This window comes from Loxodonta africana, chromosome 1, assembly GCF_030014295.1.
Source record: "Loxodonta africana isolate mLoxAfr1 chromosome 1, mLoxAfr1.hap2, whole genome shotgun sequence".
Taxonomy (NCBI): Eukaryota; Metazoa; Chordata; class Mammalia; order Proboscidea; family Elephantidae; genus Loxodonta; species Loxodonta africana.
The window spans coordinates 17,697,064-17,719,198 of NC_087342.1; the positions used below are offsets into that span (position 1 = coordinate 17,697,064).

Below are 22,135 nucleotides of genomic sequence, written 5' to 3' on the forward strand. Positions count from 1 at the left end.
CTCCCCCCACCCCAAGGATCTTGTGAAGATGAAGACTTTGCTTCAGTAGGTTCCGAGTGAGGACTCAGATTCAGCCTTGCTAACCATCTCCCAGGTGATCTGATCGTGCTGATCCAGGAACAACCTTTAGTTGCAAGGTAGCAAGGGTCTATCTCACTCACCTGCAGGTGACTGGCCAGTGACTGTGGAAGCCCAGGCAGGCTGGATGCAGCTGGGATATTTCTCCCCGTGAAGATCTGTGGAAAGAGTGATGATAGCTAACACCTAGGAAGCCCAATCGCTGTGCTAAGCTGTTCACACTAACTCTTCACATCTTCCCAGCAGCTCTGTGAGCTGGGGATTATTATTATCACACCTGTTTTATAGATAAAGGTCCCTGGTGATGCAAATGGTTTGAACCCGCCCAGGGGCTCCACAGAAGAAAGGCCTGGCAATCTGTTTCCATAACGTTTATAGACAAGAAAACCCTATGGAGCAGTTCTACTCTATAACACATTGAGTCGCCATGAGTCAGAATTGTCTCTACAGCAACAGGTTTTTTTCTTTTTTTTTAATTTTATTTTATAGACAAGAAACTGAGGCACACAAAGGTTAGGTAACTTGCCTACAGCAGCTAAGTAATGAAGCTGGGATTTGAACCCAGACCGTCTGGCTCCAGAGTTGACGCTTTTAGCACTCCTGATAGCTCTGTAAGTTAAAAACCCTATCCCGACTCATAGTGACCCTATAGGACAGAGTAGAGCTAACTCATAGGGTTTCCAAGGAGTGGCTGGTGGATTTGAACTGCCAGCCTTTTGGTTAGCAGCCAAGCTCTTAACCACTGCGCCACCAGGGCTCCTATGCAGTAAGGCCCTAATAATGCGAGCAGTCTCAGGACTCTGAGGCTGGTGTGTGTGGTCTCTGCTAGGTGGGGACAGTTATGTCTGTGATCTATTATCACAGTCCTCTCAAACTGTGACGAGCTCTCCAAAGTTTGTTTCAAAATACCAGTAAACCTTCCCCTCACTAGCCTTGGCCCATAAAACACCTTTTATCTTCAAACAGCTTCAAAGCTTATTTGTTTTGTTTTAGAGAAAAGTTTAGTTTCTTAGGAATTCGGAAAGGGGGCTAAAAGTAACCAGCCTGGGCTTAAGGAATTTTATCTTTAACCTCCTCACTCTGGGGGACTGGCCCTGTTGGTGTGCTTTAAACGTTGTTGATCCATCTCCTCTTTGTTTGGAGGGAGACGGATGGGCTGTCATCCTGCTGGGCCCACAGTTTTCTCAGTTTGCTCTCCGTTTGATCTGTGGCCCTTTGTGGTTCTTGAGAGGAGCTGAGGGGTGGTGGGTCTGAGTGCTAGCTAGTCCAGGGATCAGGATAACTGAGTTCAAGACCTGCTCTGCCTCCAGTGGGCAGTGACCTGGGTCACGTCCCATCCCTCCACAGGTCCTCAGCTTCCTCGTCTGTAATGAGGGTGCTCTTAAGTTCTGATGGGAGCCATGTTCTTTCTGAGGATTCTTGATCTTTGTCAAGGTCCCTGGGTAGCGAAAATGGTGAAGTGCTCAGCTACTAACCTAAAGGTTTGCAATTCAAACCCACCCAGAGGTGCCTTGGAATAAAGGCCTGGCGATCTGCTTCTGAAAGATCACAGCCATAAAAACTCTATGGAGCAGGGTTCTGCTTTGCAACACATGGGGTCACCACGAGTCGGAATTGACTCGATGGCAACTGGTTGGTTGGATCTTTGCCAGAATTTTCCCAATAAAACTACTGCTGATTTTCTGCTTGATTGTCTGTTTCCACCTTCAAGGTGACTTGTATTTTCAATCGACTGGTACACATTCGGAAGCTGGACAATGAATAAGGAAGACCGAAGAAGAATTGATGCCTTTCAATTATGGTGCTGGCAAAGAATATTGAATAAACCATGGGCTGCCAGAAAAACGAACAAATCTGTCTTGGAAGAAGTACAGCAGGAAAGCTCCTTAGAAGAAAGAATGGCAAGACTTGCCTCACAGACTTTGGGCATGTTATCAGGATAAGGACATCATGCTTGGTAAAGGAGAGGGTCAGCAAAAAAGTGGAAGACTCTCAACTAGATGGATTGACACAGTGGCTGCAACAATGGGCTCAAACATGTGAGGATGGCACAGGACCGGGCACTGTTTCGTTCTGTTGTGCATAAGTTGCTATGAGTCAGAACCAACTTGAAAGCACCTAACAACAACAGAGACAAAGGAGCCCTGGTAGTGCAATGGTTAAGCGCTCAGCTGCCAATCGAAAGGTTGCGGGTTTGAACCTACCAACTGCTCTGTGGCAGAAAGTTGTGGCAGTTTGCTTCCATAAAGATTTAAAGCCCTTGGAAAACCCTATGGGGCAGTTCTCCTCTGTCCTATAGGGTCACTATGAGTAGGAATCGACTTGACAGCAATGGGTTTGGGTTTTTTTGTTTTGTTTTGTTTTGTTTTAGAGAAGCCCCAAAACAAAGGTGAAGAAAGGTAAACAAGTTGGTAATAATCCAGGCTCCCTCTTGGTGGTTCTGGGTCCCTTCAAATTGTTGCTGACCTCTCACCCTTCCTCATGTGGCTTAATCACCTTTATACTTTGTGGCTTGCTTGGCCTCCTCATTTTGTGCCTTCTAGCTCCTTGCTTAAATTCCTTTACTGGCTCCCCATTGCCCACTCAACCGAGTCCACACTTCTTATCATGGCTCCAGGGCCCCTCGTGTCCTGCTTACCTCTCCACACGCCTCCTCACCTCTCAGTCCGCTCTCTGAGTGGTCCCTTTAACCTGCATCCTCCTTGCCTCCATGCCTTGTCCTGCTACACTGCTGACTGACCTGCCCCTCCTCCCCTTGCCTGCCTAGCAAACTCAACTCATTCTTCAAGGCCCTCCTCAGGGCTTTTTTCTGGGAAGCCCTTTATGATTGATCTGAGTAAAGTGAGTCATTCATTGTGCTACCACTGTTTCTGACGCTGACTGAAATGTTTTCAGTGCTATTCTTTTGTCAGTTTGAATGTTTTCAGCTGCAAGTAATATAACACCCAATAAAAAAAAATTTTTTTTTTTTTTTTTTTTTTTTAGTGGCTTAAATAACAGAAGCATTTAATTATCTCCCAGACAACTAAATGTAGGCCCTTCCAGGACTGGTACAGAACCATTGCTGGTTCTGTCATCAAGGACCTAGGCCCCTTCCCCTCTGTCACACTCAGCACATTGGGAGTATCTTGCCTCATGGTCACAAGGTAGCAACTGCAGTTCCAAGCATCACGTCCTCACCCTCAGCATCCAAGGAGGAAGAAAAGGGGTGGGAGGGAAAGGATTCTTTACTCATGGAGTGTCTCTGTTTTCAGAAGGAAAATCTTTCCTGGAAACCCCGCAGCAGAAATGCTCTTACATTTTACTGGCCAGTGGCGGGTCATGTGTCCACCAACCAGACCCATCATTAGCAAAGGGAAATGGGATTGTCATGATTAGTTTAGACCAATAATGAACCATCCCCTCTGGCTAGATTCATTGCCGCTGAGCCAAATCAGGCTTCTGTTGCCAAGAGATGAGGGGAATGGACTTTGGGTAGGTTTGCTTTTTTTTTTCTTAATTGTATTTTAGAGGGAAGTTTACAGAGCAAACAAGTTTCTCATTAAACAATTAATACACATACTGTTCTGTGACATCGGTTGCCATGCCCACGACATGTCAACACTCTCCTCTTCTCAACCTTGAGTTTCCCATTACCAGCTTTCCTATCCCCTCCTGACTCCTCATTCTTGTCCCTGGGCTGGTATGTCCACTTAGTCTCGTTTTGTTTTATGGGCCTAATTTTTTGCTGGAGGGTGAACCTCAGGAGTGTCTTCAGTACTGAGTAAAAAGGGAGTCCGGGGGGCATACTCTCGGGGTTTCTCCAGTCTCTGTAAGACCAGTAAGTCTGGTCTTTTTTGTGTGTGTGTGTGTGAGTTAGAATTTTGTTCTACATTTTTCTCCACCTTTGTTCGGGACCCTCTATTGTGATACCCGTCAGAGCAGCTGGTGGTGGTAGCTGGGCACCATCTAGTTGTGCTGGGTTCAGTTTGGTGGAGGCTGTGGTAGTTGTGGTCCATTAGTCCTTTGGACTAATCTTTCCCTTGTGTCTTTGGTTTTCTTCATTCTTTCTTGCTCCAGATGGGGAGAGACCAGTGGAGTATTTTAGATGGCCACTCACAAGCTTTTAAGATATTGGGTAGGTGTCTTGACTCAGTTTCCCTAGAACCTTGCTACCTTGCTACTCAAAGTGGGGTCCATGGACCAGCAGCATCAGAATCAACTGAGAATTTACTAGAAATACATAATCTCAGGCCCCACCCTGAATTTACTGAATCAGATTCAGCATTTTAACAAGATCTCCAGCTGATTAATACGCAGCTATATATAGTCCGAGAGGTTGTTGTTGTCGCTGGTTGCTGTGGAATCAGCTCTGACACATGGCACCCTTACGTGTAGCAGAAGGAAACGTTGCCCAGTACTGCACCATCTTCACGATGGCTGCTATGTCGGAGTCCAGTGTTGCCACTACTGTGTCAGTGTAACTCATGGAGGGTTTTCCTTGTTTTCACCGACTCTTGGTGAAGTCTAAGAAGTACTGCCTTAAAAAACAGACTGAGTCAAGTTTTAACTGCTAATGCTTTATCGGGACATATGATTCCAGAGATGTGAGAGGGAGGGAAAAGGTAAGTAAGAGAGTCAAGGATGGGAGGCAAATACAAAGTAATTCATTACCTAGCTGGCTACTGCTTATGAGGTGGCAGGAGACACAGCTAGTGAAACATCTCTGGCAGGCTGCCCCTGAAAACCGTGCTTATCTGCTGGCTTGCCCCTCCTTTTCCATCTCTCAGTGGTCAAAGGTTGCCACACCAAAGTTAACCCCTCACACTTCTGGGTGCATCACCTAGCCCCTTTGGAAACCAAAGCTACATATATGTATAAACTTATTTTATTTTAGTTGTTGTTGAGAATACACACAGCAGATCACATACCCATAGAACAATGTCTACATATATAATTCAGTGACACTGATTACATTCTTCAAGTTGTGTAATCATTCTCAGCCTCCTTTCCTGAGCTGTCCCTCACCCATTAACATAAACTCACCGCCTCCTAAGGTTCCTATCTAATCTTTCCAGTTGCTGTTGTCAGTTTGATCCATATAGATAGATCTTAAAAGAGCACAATGCTCGAGGCTGACATTCTTTACCAGCTAAGCTAAATTATTGTTTGGTTTTAAGAAGATCTCAGGGAATGTTTTGGTGGAAACTGAATCCTATGCCCTGCGGTGCGACGCTTCTCCTGAGTCTGGGAGTGTCGGAAGAAGCAAAGCCTGGGCAGTGGATCTGCAGTTTCTGCCCCAACAGGTACAAATGAAGCCTTCCTAGAGACTGGCCCATACCCCAAGGATAGGTGGGGACAGCCATGGTTTTAGTAGATAAGACAGTAGCAGTTGTAGCTGCAAGGGTTCGCCACGAGCAAGTAGCCATGGGTCTGGGAGACAGGTGAGGCTGAGAGAATTTGAGAAGGTGCATCCAATATGTCCCATGTAGCTGGCAATCTACGGTGTCCACCACAGCACCCTTGCTTCCTTGCTCTTTGAAGACAGGGCTTCTCTCCTATTCATCTCTATAGTGAGTTTGGCATACAGTAGAGTCTTAGTTATCTAGTGCTGCCCTAAGACAAATGTCACAAGTGGGGTGGCTTTAAAAAACAGAAACTTATTTTCTCACAGTTGTGGACGCTAAAAGTCCAAATTAGGGCCTCGGCTGTGTTGATTCCTTCTTTGTCAGTAGCCCCGGGTGCTCCTTGGTTCGTCGGTGATCCTCGCACAGCATCTGTCTTCCCCCGTTCATGTGTCTCTGTGTCTATTCGGGTTTTTTTATAAGTCAGAGGTGATTAGGTTTAGGACCCATGCCCCTACACTGGTATGACCTCGTTAACATAGCAAGAGAAAAATCTATTTCCAAATAGGGTGTATATACAGAACAGGGTTAGGATTTCAATATATATTTGTGAGGGACGTAACTCAATCCAAAACAGGTTCTCGACAAAGCTGCCGAAACAGATGTGAATGGATTCCTGAGGGTGGCTCCTATGCTTGCTCTTGGTCAGCTGATGACTGGTCTTTCCTTACCCTGTCTCTCTCTATACTCCATCAGATGCCCCAGTTTTGACTACTCGACCTGACCAAAACCAAACCAAACCAAACCCATTGCCATTGAGTCAATTCCCAATCATAGCAAACCCATGTGTTACAGGGTAAAACTGAGCTCCATAGGGTTTAAAAAAAATTTTTTTTTGCTGTAATCTTTATGGAAACAGATCACCAGGTCTTTCTTCCATGGCACTGCCTAGTGGGTTTAAACTGCCAACCTTTCGGTTAGCAGTTGAGCACAAGCCATTCGCACCATTGACCTGAACAAACCCATCACCGTGGAGTTGATTCTGACTCATGGCAACCCTATATGACAGAGTAGAACTACCCCATAGAGTTTCCAAAGAGTGTCTGGTGCTGGTGGCTTTGAACTGTCAACCTTTTGGTTAGCAGCCATAGCACTTAACCACTATACCACCAGGGTTTCCTTGCCCTGACCAGGCACTTTTTACATGCCCACACTCAAAAGCTGACCTTCTCAAGGCAAGTTCCTGAGGTCAAAGACCTCTTTTGTCCTTAAAAACAAACGAAAAAAGTCCCTTGCGTAGTCTGAGAATCATGGAAGGTTTTGACTGTCTAGAAGTTTGAATAGTTTTGTTGTACACGTGGCTTTTGCTGTGAGCCACCTCAAATAGTCGAAGTAGGTGTGGTATAAAGAATAAATAAATGAGTGAATATCTGGAAGTATGGCTGTTTTCATTTAATCTTAGGAGAATTTGGTTACCTCTGTGATAATAAGCCCCTGTTTGGCTAAGGGTAAACAGGATGGCCTGGCCTCTGTCTAGAACCTAAAAGATGCAGGCTGATACAAGGGCTGGGGGAAAACTTGCCTTGGCTTTTGGTGCAGATGGCTAGATGCCTAGTGTGTGAATTTTGGTGAGGGATAAGGTTTGAGCTCTCATCCCCCACAGCAACTGCCTATGGGCTGGGGTGGGGCTGTTTCCTCAAGTGTATGATAAATGGGTTAGCCTGGATGGCTTGAAAGAGCCTTGCTAACTTGGCTAATATGTGTGTGTGTCTGTGTGTGTATTGGGGGAAGAGGTCTATGAGGTGCTTCCCAGAGGGGTGGGGCTGTCTGGGGGCGGTGGGGACATGTGATAGAGTCCTTGACCTCTTTCCCTCTCAACCACTTGTGGCCTTGCCCTCCCCACAGGAGCTGGGAAGAAGGTGGCACCATTGTCCCTTGCCCCCTGCCTGCCTTAGAAGGATGCCGTTCCTGCTCTTAAGGCTGTTCTGTCCTCAGCAGGAGGTTCGGCAACACAGTGTCCCTGACACTCCTGCTCTGTGCTTCCAGCTTGGGGGACTGTCCCTTCCAGGCTCCAAGCAGGCTCAGGCCTCCCCTTCCCCACTCAGTCTCAACCTGCAGGAAGGCAGCCGCAGGGAGGGACAGGGTGCAAAGAGGGGTGGCAAAAACTCTCCTATGCTTGGGAGCCCTGGGAGGGGGGAAGGGGCCTTTGAAGTGAAGAGAGAGCAACAGGAAGGACCAGAGGCACAGTGTTCTGGCGCAGGGTGGGAGGTATGTGTGGTGGGTCTGCCATTTCTCTGGAGTTTCTCTCTGCCTCTTTATCATGCATGGCAAGGCCAGGCTTGCTGAACTGAATTGAAGCAAGAAGAGGAGGGAAGGGAAGGGCTGCTTGTCTCACCTCCCTTCAAGGGCCTTGCCTGACCTCACCTCTGTACAGCTCTCAGCAGCACTAAGTGAATGAAAGAGCAGCCAGGACTAGGTTCCTCACCCCTCTGACCTTTCCCATTTCTCTCTTCCTATAAACAGATTGAATTCTAAATACCTTTCACTCATTCATTCAATCAATATTTAATATGTACCTACTTTGTGCCAGGCACCATTCTAGAAACTTGAGACCTATCAGTGAACAAGAGACAAAGATCTCTGCCCTCATGGAGACTACATTTGGGAAGGAAGTAGGGAGGGAGTTGCAGGTGGACAGTGAAAACTAGAGTTAATAAATGGGTTAATTACGCGGCATGTTACGAGGTGCTAAAAGCTGTGGAAAAAAGCAAGAGTAGAGCAGGATATTATGGGGGACAAGGTGGACCTCATCAAGAAGATGGGGTTTGAGCAAAGATTTGAAGGAGGTAGGAGAGTTTTTTTTTTTTTGAGGAGAGTTAGCCAAATGGAAACCTGAGGTAAGAGCACTCCAGGTAGAGGGACAGACTGTGCAAAGGCCCTGAGGCAGAAGCATGTCTGATGTGTTTGATGGACAGCCAGGAGCCCCAAGTGGTTGGAGTGGATAGCTATTACAAGGACTTTGGATTTAGCTCTGAGTGACATAGGAAAATATTGTGAGGTTTTGATCAGAGAAATGGCTTGAAGAACATTTTTGGTTTCCCAGGGCATGCTGATACAGGGAGACAAGTAGAAAATGAAAGTCCTGGGTATTGTGGTGATAAACCAGAGGTAAGGGAAATGGCGGGAGTAGAGGTTTTACACAGTGTATCAATAGTTTTTTTTTTATCCTTGGGAGAAATGTGGGAAGCTGAGGAAGGTGGACCCTGGCCTCTGGCCAGCTCAGTGGAAGGAAAGGGTGGTTGCTGGGTCTGAGGAGACTGGGCTAGTGGGGCCTTTCTGGGGCCCTGCATCAGGCTGCATGCCCTGGTTGCACCAGCTTATCTCAAGAGGACTAGACGGGGACAGAGATTGAGACTCTCTCCAGGGAATTTACTAAGTGAGCCCCATAAACATGACCTGAGTCCTTCCTAACCAAGTAACACTGCATTTCTGCAACCTCCAGGGACCCAGGAGGCTCAGCCCGCCCACTCCCAAGTCAGAGAATCAGCAACTGGTCAAACTTTGTGGAAGGAAACCAGTCAAAACCATTTAGCTTTTAGTCTCTGAATTACCTACAACAAAGTGCAGCAAAATCCCCATTGTCTTGTTGGAACGAAGGAGATCCAGGTAGTTTGTGGAGACAGATCAATGCAAGTAGCACAGTGCCTGTTACAGCAAATGTAAGATGTAGCAGCGCTGTGGTCCTTCTGTTTGTGCAAGGTGCCATCTTGATTATTTTAATAAACAAAAAAAATTTTTTTGTAGAGGTCTTTATAGTCAAAATCCTGACTTTATGTCCTTCCCTTACAAGAGTTCTCCCCCTGAGAGTTTGTGTCCCACAGCTGAGAAGGATTTTCAAGACAGAAGCACATGGCTGAAGAAGGGTACCTGTCTCCACTGGACAGTTGTTTCCACTAGTCAGTCAGCCATGCATCAAGGCCTTAGCAAGGAGTGGAGAGGTGACTTGTGGGAAACCACATGCTTGATGGGTAAGTCAACAGAGCAAGACCCCAAAGTGAGGACAAGGGTGATGTCAATTAGGACTCTATACACGGATGGAAGCGTAGAGAAAAAGCGTATATGCAAATATACTAAAAAATAAGAGTGGTTATTTCCAGGGTGGGAATTTATTGGTGATATTTTTCTTCCTTATAATTCATATATATTCCAAGTATATATTTTTATATTTTCAAGTGTTCTATCATCAGAGGAAAATAATGAAAAATTTTTGGACAATGATAGTGGCAGAAAATTAAATTTGGTGTAAAGGAAGGACTTCCTGAATGGGGGTTGACAAGAAGGGGCTCACCAGGAAGGCAGCTCTGCCACCCCTGCATCCCTGTGCGGACAGACACCCCGGTGCCTGGAGGAGGTGTTCCTTCCTTAGAGGCCTGGGGTGGAGTGGTTGATTCCTCTCACTCTCTGCCACTCCTACAATAGACCCTGTGGTTCTGCCATCAGTTTTGTATTTCTAATCCCATTATCCCACACCTGCAGACTCAACCCGGCGGTGTACTGAGCGAACACTAAGCTGATTAGAGTTAGCTGACTGGGTTTCAATAACCTCCATGTTTGAGGAGGTGTTCCATTCCTCTGAGGAAGGACGGTGACTGAGGTTTCTCGGGGGATATTGTTCCCTGGATTTGGATGGACTTTTGTCTTTATTTCACTCACACCCGCCATGTTGTACAGTCTACCCCCCATCTCCAGAGTACACCCTAGATTTTATTTATCTTTATTTACTTTTCATTTTTATTATCCAATAATTTATATTTAACAGAGAAAATTTAGGGAGAAAAGGATAAGCAAAGGGGGCAGGGCCAAATCACCAGCAGGCTTACCAATCAGAGAGAACCAATATAGTTTTCTCTGTGTGTGTGTGTGTGTGTATGTGTATGTAGAGACAGAGAGAGAGCCCTGAGAACACAGTGGTTAAGAGCTCAGGCTGCTAGTCAAAAGGTCAGCAGTTCAAATCCACCAGCTGCTCCTTGGAAGCCCTACGGTAAAAACCAAACCCTTTACTGTAGAGTCGATGCCAACTCGAAGAGACCTTGTAAGACATAGTAGAACTGCCCCCAACGCGTTATATATATCATATTGTCAAAATGAAATAATATCAAACATGTTATTGGCAACATGATTTTTCATGGAATATACATGTCATGGATTGAATTGTGTCCTCCCAAAAATATGTGTCAACTTGGTTAGGCCATGATTCCCAGACTGTATGATCAAGAGATAAAAGGAAAGGGAAGCAAGCAGAGTTGGGGATCTCATACCATCATACCATCAAGAAAGCAGCACTAGGAGCAGAGCGCATCCTTTGGGCACCGGGTGCCTGGGCCTGAGAAGCTCCTAGACCAGGGGAAGATTGAGAACAAGGACCTTCCTCCAGAGCTGACAGAGAGAGAAAGCCTTCCCCTAGAGCCAATGCCCTGAATTTGGACTTGTAACCTACCAGACTGTGAGCAAATAAATTTCTCTTTGTTAAAGCCATCCACTTGTGGTATTTCTGTTATGGCAGCACTAGATGACTAAGACAATATATCTTGAGTACTAAGAGAATTTCCATCAGTGATAAATTATATGAAGAAAACAGGGTGATGTGAGAGTGAATGGAAGTGGAGAGATACTTTAGATAGCGTGGCCCAGTAAGTCTTCTCTAAGGAGCTGACATATAAGTGGAGAGAAGACTTCATTTTACCTCCCTGTTGATGTGTCTTTCCCTTTTGTTAGAAGGGGCAATGTCTTATCACACATATTCCCAGAGGTAGTACAGTGGCTGGCACATACAGAATGCTCAGTAGGGTTGAATGAATGAGTGAGTGAGTGAGTCAATGGAGGTGATGGTCCTACTCTCCCCTGCCCTATTTGGACCCAGGGAGGCAGGTTCCTTCCCAGGTCCCCTTCATCTTGTTACCTAAGAATGAACAGGAGACCAGAGAGGTTAAGGAGCTTGTGCCATTGCACAGCAAGCTGCAGTACAGAACTGAGGAGAGACCCCAGAAAAGCAGCGAAGCACCAAGGTGAAGAGCAGAGGTTGGTACCTGGCTCTGCTATTTATGCACTGTGTGATCTTGGGACAAGTTACCCAACTCTTTAGGAATCAGTTCTCAAATCTGGAAAATACAGACTACTGCACCTACCTCTGAGTTGTGAGGATTCAACGAGATAACTACGTAAAGAGCTTGCAGGATGCTGGGCCCAGAGAAGGGTCACAGCCCATTAGTTCTTCCTGCAGTGCCTCAGGCAGGAGGGCCAGCTACCAGTTAGCTGAAACCTGCCAGTGGTTAGCTGAAATGGAGTTTACTGTGGACCTCAGGGCAGGGGAGCGCTTCAGAGCTCAGCTAGCTGTCTTCAGAACTCCTACCTTGAGGGCTACCTGGGCTGGAGCAGGAGGTGGAGGCCTGGGCACAGACTTCAAGAGAGGGAGGAGTCGGCCTGCAGGCATATCCCACCTAAATCCAAATTCTTACCCATATTCTTACTTCTCAAAAAGGATGATTGTAAAATCAAAAAGAGAACCTTAAAGGGAAGATAAATCACCTATGATCTCAGCAGCATTCTTGCCCAATGATGCTATTTTCTTTCTGTCTAGTCCTTCCTGTTTGTGCAAATGTATACATATTTTATATAGCTGTTGTTGTTGTTAGGTGCCGTAGAGTCAGTTCCGACTCATTGTTACCCCATGTACAACGCATCGAAACACTGCCCGGTCCTGCACCATCCTCGCAATCGTTGTTATGCTTGAGCCCATCGTTGCAGCCACTGTGTCAGTCCGGCATGTTGAGGGTCTTCCTCTTTTTCGCTGGTCCTCTATTTCACCATTATATAGCTGTAGTCGTAGTAAACTATTATATATTTTGCATGTCACTTAACATTTTTATCAGAAATGTTCCTTCATGTTAGTCTTCATAAAAATTTTAATGGCAGGCTGATCTTCCATTAAGTTGATATGCTATTATTAATGTATTCATTACTCTACTGGATATGGAGGCAGTGCGGGTTCAGTGACAGAATTTTCCCTTTCCATGTGGGAGACCCAGGTTCATTTCCCAGCCAATGTGTTTCATTCGCAGCCACTACCTATCTGTCAGTGGAGGCTTGCGTGTTGCCGTGTTGCTGAACAGGTTTCAGTGGAGCTTCCAGACTAAAATAGACTAGGAAGAAAGGCCTGGCAATCATCTTCTGAAAATCAGCCAATGAAAACCTGATAGATCACAACGGTCCGATTTGCAACCAATCATGGGGTGGTGCAGGACAGGGCAGTGTTTCCTTCCATCGTGCATGGGATCAACATGAGTTGGGGGGCAGCTAACAACACCAACACTGCTAGATATTTAGTTTGGTCCTTTTTGCTGCTAAAGATAAATATATAGTTGTATAAATACATATTTGGCACAGTGGTTAAGCATTTGGTTGCTAACCAAAAGGTCAGCTGTTCAAATCCACCAGCTGCTCCTTGGAATCCCTATGGGACAGTTCTACTCTGTCCTATAGGGTTGCTATGAGTCAGAATTGACTCGATGGCAATTATAAAAATGTTTTTAAAATATTGTTTACTTACTTGTGAGTTTATGTAATTTGATTTTTTAATGGCCTTCTTTAATAATCAACTAGAAACACTGAAATTTTAATAATCAGATATTGCGAGCCAATATGAGTCAACTTCAGCTATACCACTGAGTTCTTCTTTCATCCCCATGACCTGGTTCTCTAGAACAGTGAACAAGCAGAGTACATGAGAAATGATAATTCCTTCAATTAGAGATTTTTTGGAAAAAATAATTTACATTTGATAGGATTTGGCCAAAGATAAACTCAGAGGAATAACTATCTAATTATTAACCAAGAAAGAGGAAAAATAATGAACTAAGCATTTAAATTCAGAAATATAATAAAGCAGCCTAAGGAAAACAAATAATTTAAAAAGCTGACAGCAGAAATCAGTAAATTAGAGAGACAGTAAATTCATCACATTGGATATACGAAAATTTTAAGTAAATATTTGACAAATCTAATGAAGAAAAATAGAAAAAAATGAACAACATAAAGATGAAAGAGGATATAACTATTAAAAAACAAACCAAACCTCCTACCATTGAGTCGATTCTGACTCAGCACGCGACCCTGTAGGACAGAGTAGAACTGCCACAGAGTTTCCAAGGAGTGGCTGGTGGATTCAAACTGCTGACCTTTTGGTTGGCAGCTGAGCTCTTAGCCACTGCAACAAACAAACAAAAAAAAAATGGAAGAGGATATAGCTATAGATATATATAGCTTTTCCTTGGTTTTAAAGTACCTTTCAGGAACGAATTCATGGATATGAACTCCAAGTTCATGAGGCAAAAACTGTGTCTGTCTTGGTCACCATTGTATTCCTAGTTGGATTCTAAGGAGATACTCGATACTTACAAGTTGGGTGCATACAGAGTAAGTCCGTGCTTAGTAACATTGTTGAATGATAAGGTCAAAATTTAAACAACTTTAAGAGAATACTATAGACAATTACAATGGTAACAAAAATTGAAAACCTGGATAAAATAGTGCTTTTCTCAAAAAAAAAAAACCTAATTTGAAGAAGAACATCTGAAGAGACCAATAACCACACACACACAAAAAAAAATTAGAACAATGGCAAAGAGTCATCTCTAAAAGAGACACCAGGACCCGATGGTTTTACAGATGAGTTCTTGCAACCCTTCAAAGATTTTGTGCTAATTAAACCATCCCAAAACACTGAGAGAAATGAAACACTTTCTAAACTCATTTTGCATAGATAATACCCATATGACCCTATTAACAATGTTTTGATGTGCATCACAAAGTAGTGCCTGTTTGTCATTACCAGCCATTGTATGTACCTGGAATTTTTAATATAATAGGCTTTACCGGGGTTGGTTCGTAACTATAGGTTGTGCCTAAATCAGACGTTTGTAAGCCAGGGATGACAGTACGATACAGTGCATACATAAGCCACTAACATAGGTATTTACTATGACTACCAAGACCTATGCATTGTAGGTTATACATGTACTGTACCGTTATACGCCTGGCAGTGCAACCACTTTGTATACAAGAGACACGAGATACAGGTGTTGTGTGTGGGAAGCTGTTGATTTCACTTTGTCTGGTTACGCCCTGGTGTCGTAGTAGTTAAGAGCTATCGCTGCTAACCAAAAAGTCTGCAGTTCAAATCCACCAGGCGCTCCTTAGAAACCCTATGGGGCAGTTCTACTCTGTCCTACAGGGTCACTATGAGTCAGAATTGACTCCACAGCAACGGGTGTGTGTGTGTTAATTACACCCGCTACATCCTGTTCTCCACTTGGGATTTCTGAACTCCATTATAACCTTATGGGACTATGGACATACATGTGGTTGGATGTTGCCTGAGCAGATGTTATACAGCACATGACTGTACTTCCTTTGTGGCTTTTTTAATGGTTTTTTTTGTGGTTGTCTCAGTTTTTTTTTTTTTTTTTTTAACTATTTTATTTGTTGTTGTCAAGACTACGCACAGCAAAAACATATACCAATTCAAGTTTCTACATGTACAACTCAATATTGATTACATTCTTCCAGTTGTGCAACCATTCTCATCCTCCTTCTCTGAGTTGTTCCTTCCCCATTTTTTAATAACTTTTTAAAATGTTCCATCACAGGCCTTCAATAGCTGGCTGGTCTGGTGACAGATGGGCCTTGGCAGATGCACTCAAGATACGGGAGGAAAATGCCCCCTGGCTTCACTGTCACTAGCCTCTTGCACTTCTCTTCCTCCTCCCCTCATCTCCAGCCTTGTCTGGTCTTACTCAGCCCACCCTCAGCTCTTCCCTCACTAACACACTGGCGTCCTCACCTAAGGGGCCAGGCTTACCTGAGAAGCTGTAAAAACACTGCACCTCACTTCACCTTTGGAGATGCTGACCCTATATTTCTGGCTGGAAGGAGCCCTGGTGGTGCTGTGGTTAAAGCAATCGACTGCTAATGGAAAGGTCAGTGGTTTGAAACTACCAGCTGCTCTGTGGGAGAAAGGTGTGGCAGTCTGCTTCTGAAAGATTTACAGCCTTGGAAATCCTATGGGGTCGCTATGAGTTGGAATTGAGTCAATGGCAGTGTTTTTTTTTTTTTCTGGTTGGTTTGGGAATGTCTTGTTTGAAGCTTTCTATATAATTTTGATAAGTAGGTTTACCCAACAACCCAGTACTACTAAATATTAGTTATGTACCCTAGAACCTGCCCAGCAAATTGTAGGCACTTAATAAACATGTAATGAATGAATGCGCAAACTGAATAGCATGGAGGTGATTTCTATTTGACCTTGGAGACTGAGGGCTGGGGAACCTTGATGTTGTCCCAGCCTCTCTATTTTTGACTCTTGGTAGAAGACAGGATTAGCTCATTCTGACTCATTTACATATGCTTAAACTGAGGGAGGCATTTCGAAAGGCTATCTACCCAGTAAATGCCAAAGCTCTTCAGCAAATTTGTAAATGAATCCATCAATTCTTAGCTAGGGAAACTGGGGGCTGGAGAGGGGTCATCCCAACTCATTTACATATGTTTAAGCCCACCTAGGCATTTTGAAAAACAAAAGATAATTTCTTTCTCTTTTGCTGTTCTGGAACTGCTACTTTTACTGTAAGATAAAACTCCTTTTTCTTTAAATAAAACACATTTCCTATAATATTTAGCTTAAGTTACTTAGAAAGGTTTCGCTTCTAAGATTGACATACAGAACATAAAGATCTTGGTGTACTTTTTGAACAGACCAACTTATATCAGCTTCTCCAAGTTGCTACTAGAAGCCTAAATCCTAAAACAGACACAAGACACAGTTTTTCTGAAAGAGGAAGAACTGAGGTTCTGAGACAACCTTAAAAAAATTCAGCAATTCTTAGCCATAGCCTCTAACTTGATACAAGACAGCAACTTAGATACAACACTCTAGAGCAGAGGCAAGCTCTTAGAACAAAAAGAGACAGAAAAATCACATCAGCTCACCGAACCATACCACACAAAACAGGGATATGGGGATTCCAGTTTCTTAAAGTGTTTGCAGCAATTTTGGTAAGATTGACTCAATTCAATGGGAAAAACAGGTTCTAGATAAAACTTAGTAACTTGCCAGACCTTCAAATGGTGGAATATTAGACCTTTTGATAAAACGTAAGCATCAAGCAAATTTCCCAAAGAGGAAAAGACAACACAAATCAAAGTTCATTTTCCCAAAATGATCACTGAAATTTTAAATTCCAGTATACTCAGTGGAAACCCTGGTGCTATGGTGGTTAAGAGCTACAGCTGCTAACAAAAACGTCAGTGGTTGGAAACTACCCGGTACTCCTTGGAAACCCTATGGGGCAGCTCTACTCTGTGCTATAGGGTTACTATGAGTTGGAATCGACTCAATGGCAGTGGGTTTTAGTAAACTCAGTTTATAGCATTTTTCAATATGAACCCCAAACCAGTGTCTCAGTTGCTGGGAGGGGAGGGGGCGGAGGGGGGGAATCCAGGCTTATTTATCAAAGATATTAAGCTCTAAGTTTCAACCTTTTGGTTTCCTTCTTTTTGAACTTAATTCATTCTGCTGGCTAGACACCTAGCCTTTTATTTTAGACCTTAAATACGTTAGTTCCTCCAGCTGGAAAGTACTTTAAAGCTACCAATTTTAATTTTAACTTTGTGCTTTTTCATTGAGAAGCAGTATCATAAAAAAGGTATGGAACTACCACTTCTCCCTTACATTTCATAACACAGGTCAGGAGCTGCCACTGTTACCGCAAATCACAGATTTGAGCTGCCTGCCACAAAGCCAACACTGAGACAGGAGGGAGGTAAGCAGCAAGAGGGCTTTATTGAATACCGGTATGCAAGAGACAGAGGGGATACGTTCCTCCCAAACTCGGTCTTCCCCAAAAGGGCCAGCTGGAGGGCTTTATAAGGAAAGAAAGGCTAAGTCCAAGGAATCTGGAGAATTTTTAATTCCCCTTTGAGGTGGTCTTGCAAACTGCCTGCCAGATGTGATGACCTTTTCAAGGTATCCTTAGGGTCCCTTCTGGCATCACTGAAGTTTGGTCTTCTGATATCACCGTCTCCTGACTCCTTCGTTCCCAGATCCTATCACTTGTTTTTCATCTTTAGAGAGAAAACAGATTAATCTTCGACTTACAACGTCAGGAGAGAACAATGAGAGAGAAAAGAATCACAAGGCACGCTATACCTCACAGGGGTTTCATCAGTTCCCGTAAACATTAACTATTCTACCATCTGGATGTTCAAGCAGTATTTTCCCATTTCACCACCTCCCCCTGAGAATTGGGCAAAATAGGGCAGGAGCTGCCACCTCCCCCTGCAAATCTGGCAAAGCAGAGCGCTATTTTCCAGACTTTCTGAGTCACAAAAAGGCTGGAACTTTGCGGCTTATGGTGATCCAGAGCTCTTTGAAAACAGAACTACCTCTTTGGTTTCAATCACCTGAATCCGGACCTAAACGGCAGTTCAACAAAAGAGTTACTAGATATCACTCTTAACCAAATGATCAAACAAAAATCTAAGAAAGATTCTCCTTAATCAACCAACTGGTTTTTCCAAGCAAATATGCCAAACAAAGCTTAAGAAAACATGAGAAAGAGAGCAAAAAAGAATAAGCAGAGGCTCATTTTCTGAAAGCACTCACCCTGTCGGGTGTTGAAGGGACATGGAGTGGGAACACGTGGGTCCAGAACATAGGACCTCTTTTGCCAGCTTCTGCCCCGCAGTCCAGGTCTCCTCAAGTTTGATTGGATTCGTAGCTTCAGAGATTCTTGACGACTATGCCATTAACCATTGTATGGGAAAAAAAATCATAAAGATTAGTAAAGCAAAAAGAAAGTTTTATTTGGCATATATTCTAAAAGGCAAAAGTGGGAAGCAGAAAGCATGTCGCTATAGCCATGTCTGCCCGAGTCCAAGGAAATATTACAGAATAGCCAGAAGTGGGAAAAGGGACAAGCATGCTGCCAGAGCTGTGTCTGCCCAAGTCCAAGGAAGGTTACAGAGTCATCATTACATATTAACATTACAAATGGGCTTCCCCTTTTCACAGAGTGGCTAGCAACTGTGATCCAACATTTTGAATTGTCTTTCTTAACAATTACTGGTACAGGTTGCAGTAACAGACAGTCAGGAGGGCCTTCACTGGTCCAACAAATTTCTATTCACTAAATGCTAATAGAAAATGATAAGAGTGGAAAGTCTTTTGTGTTCTGGTTTTCGTGAAAAATTCCCTAAAAGATATTTTCTAAGATTATTCTATCTTTTGTCTTTATCTCATGGACCAGTTGACATGTTCTTGTGAGTCCTTGTGAGCCCAGCTCCAGCTGGGTCACGTTCTCTATGCTCAAGGACAGGGAATAGTGACTCCAATATTGTTTCCTAAATCATTCCCTCCTTTTGATCGGAGATTGGAGATAACACACCAATGATCAATACCTGGACTTAGTTGAGCTCCTAGATGACAACCATGGCGGGTTCTTTAAACTCGTGGTGCTGGTTTTCCACTGGATACCATCTGGTTCTTCACCAGGATCTTAAGTAAGAGCAATGTTCCTATCAATTGCATTGCTGAAGTGAGTAGACTCAATGTACATCAACATTTTAGCCTAAGGCCTTCTTTTGCCTTATAGGTGTGTAAGACAGTAGAGGATAAATTTTATTATGCCGAATGCTATCAGGATGTAGAGTAAGAATATTACTTGCAAGTAGCCCATGTACTTATTTCTCATGGTAGCCAACCAAATAAATCTGGTGTTTGTAAGGGTGCTATAGTGTGTAACCAAGTAGCTTGCTGTCTGATTCTATGTATATCCTGGTCTACTGTGTGATTTATCCAAATGTAACAAGAGGTACTTGATACAGCACAGGCAACACTTTCTTGCGCTCATAAAAAATCTAAGACTATTGTGTTATCTCATGTCACCTTGACTTAATGAGGTCAGAGATCACTGTTGTGCTTCCATCCCACTAGCAGCTTTGTTATTTGTCCCATAGTGATTGATACATTTCTCAAAGATTTCTCTAATTCAAATATACCATAAGTAGGAATTAAAGCTACCAATCATGCCCTGAGTGTTGGACCAATGGGCTTTCTTCTGACTTTGGTTTTACAAAGGATAACAAGTTAACATTGCCTTTTACTATGAATTTACATAGATTTACTATGAATATCTAAAGATAATCCTAAAGTTCCCAAAGTGCACTGCCCACACATTCACCAGGAATCTAAAGAGATTGCCCACATAAATTCACTATCGGTTGAAAAGGGATCATCTAAACTAGTATGTAGTGGTTAAGTGCTATGGCTGCTAACCAAAAGGTCGGCAGTTCAAATCCGCCAGGTGCTCCTTGGAAACTCTATGGGGCAGCTCTACTCTGTTCCATAGGGTCACTATGAGTCGGAACTTACTCAATGGCAGTGGGTTTGGTTTTTTTGGTTTAAACTGGTATAGTTGGATCTACCACACAAAAACATACACCTATAAAGGGCTATCAAAATTTGTCTAGGGAAAACAGAAGGCATAGAAAAATTTACATGTGACAAACAAGTTTCTGTTAAAGAACACAGGATTAGCAAAATAATACAAGATGGACTTCTCTTATTGGAGGTCTCCAGGTAATCTGTCTAAAACATACTAAGTGTTCTTCCCAAGGGCAAGCTGCCCCTCTTTGGTTCACCTATTAACAGTCATGGATCACTTTCTCAAAAGCAGAAGTGGAATCTAAGACAAAATGGAGTCTGAGCCATGAGGTCGATCTCTTCTGAGAACCTGATTTCTTTAAGATACACAATTTTCTGTACACCAAGAGGTAAGAGTTTGATTACAAACATTTGATTACAAACATGATGGTTTTTCGCAAACCATCAGCTTCTGCATAAGAGTTCTGCAACTCTTGATTAAGTCCAGTCACGGTCTTTTTCACAAGTTCAATACAGTCCATCTTTTTTGTTGAGATATATTCTGGTCCAACATTCTCAGAAAATTGTCTTGAGGACAACACTATCTTGAGAACTGATTAAAACGGTTACTGATTTACACTAAACATAACTCTCAGTCCAATCTTTGGAGTCAGTTTCTCAAAACAGACTGAATTCTTCAAAAAAAAAAAAAAAAAAGAGGCACAATTCCCAGAGCAAAAAGTTCTTACTAGTTTATCTGGACCATTGTTTGACTCAAAGCGGCTTCAGGGATCAGTTTTTTTCTCAAAGCTCAAGGTTCAAAAGGACACCCAAAGGCAATGGCCTATGTAGGTTGCCCCAACTTCCATGAAAGCCAGAGATCTGGCCAGGAGAATTACGTACAACTCTCTCATGGGTCATGATCTTGTTACAGAATCTTTAATCAAAAATGCTTAATAAATGGTAATTGGGCACTATCTGGGGTAGGCACCATACAGCAAATCAGGAGGTAGAATAGATACGCTAACATTAGGGCGATTGTCTGAAAGAACCAATGAAACCATGACCCTCAGATCTTTGAACCAAGGAAACAAATCTCGTGAGGTGTTTGTTTACTCACAAGCAGCATCATTAACTGTTTTTCATGTGCCTGACTCCAACTACATTGTGCAAAACCTTAGACTGCATATTAATATAAACACAGCAACATTTATCTATTAAGGCACAAACTATTTCTTGAGAGAACTCATAGGAAATCTAATGCTATTCTAATTTGTAAAATCATAGCTCAAATTTCAGACACTTCTCTGGTTATGGTATTAACAACTTTCTAACTAAACCCATCAGTTAGACAATTTAGGAGAAAAGAGTGAAATGGTTTCTTATATCCGGAAAGTAGGCCCTTAAAGCATTTCTTATTTCCAGAAAGAAAAACCTTAAAACATCAGCACTATTCTCACATAAAACCCATAGTATCGTTTCATTTACTTGGTCTCATGAAGTTAACTTCTGTTCCAAGTGATTCTGGATTCACCGCGGTCTGCGAAACCATCAGCTTCTGCATAAAAATTCTGGAGATCTTGATCGAGTCTAGTCACAGTCTTTTTTGCAAGTTTAATATAGTCCATCTTTCTTGTTGAGATATTCTGGTCAAATGTTTTCCAAAAAATCAGCAAAGTAAAAACTTATCTGTAGATGACAAAACTTAATATGGCCATGATTGATTTATAAACATAACTCTTAATAGTGAATGACCTGATAGAAAATAATTACAAGCATAACATAAGGGCCAAATAAAATCATTAAAAAAAAAAAAAAAAAACTTTAGATAAAAAAATATTTCTAAATATAACTATTAACCGTATTTTTAAAGAGCTTCACATATAATACACAATAATCTTGAGATATAATACCATATAGTCAGGATATACTAAGAATATACCAAGATTATCAAGTCTCTACAAACCTGAATAGTAATAAAAATAACTTCACAGGAAATAATTTGAATTTTCCAGTCAAACCATTGGCTTTGATGATGTTAGATTAAAAAAAAAAAACGAAATTTCGACTGATTTAGGGAATAATATTGGAATCATTATTCCCTGTCCTTGAGCATAGAGAAGGTGACGCAGCTGGAACTGGGCTCACAAGGACTCACAAGAACACATCAACTGGGCCCTGAGATAAAGACAATAGAATAATCTTGGAAAATATCTTTTAGGGAAACTTTCACATAAGCCAGAACACAAAAGACTTT

The 22,135-nt window shown here is 42.9% G+C and overlaps 1 long non-coding RNA gene across 1 annotated transcript; it reads right to left on the minus strand.

Moving 5' to 3' along the window:
• Positions 1–16,132: 16,132 nt before the first annotated feature.
• Positions 16,133–21,681, minus strand: LOC111751441 (uncharacterized). Its single transcript, XR_002786520.2, has 4 exons — positions 21,367–21,681; positions 18,915–19,011; positions 18,121–18,254; positions 16,133–17,579 (listed from the first exon to the last, which is right to left on the minus strand). It is a non-coding gene; the product is annotated as an uncharacterized LOC111751441 (long non-coding RNA).
• Between the last annotated feature and the right edge of the window lie 454 nt (positions 21,682–22,135).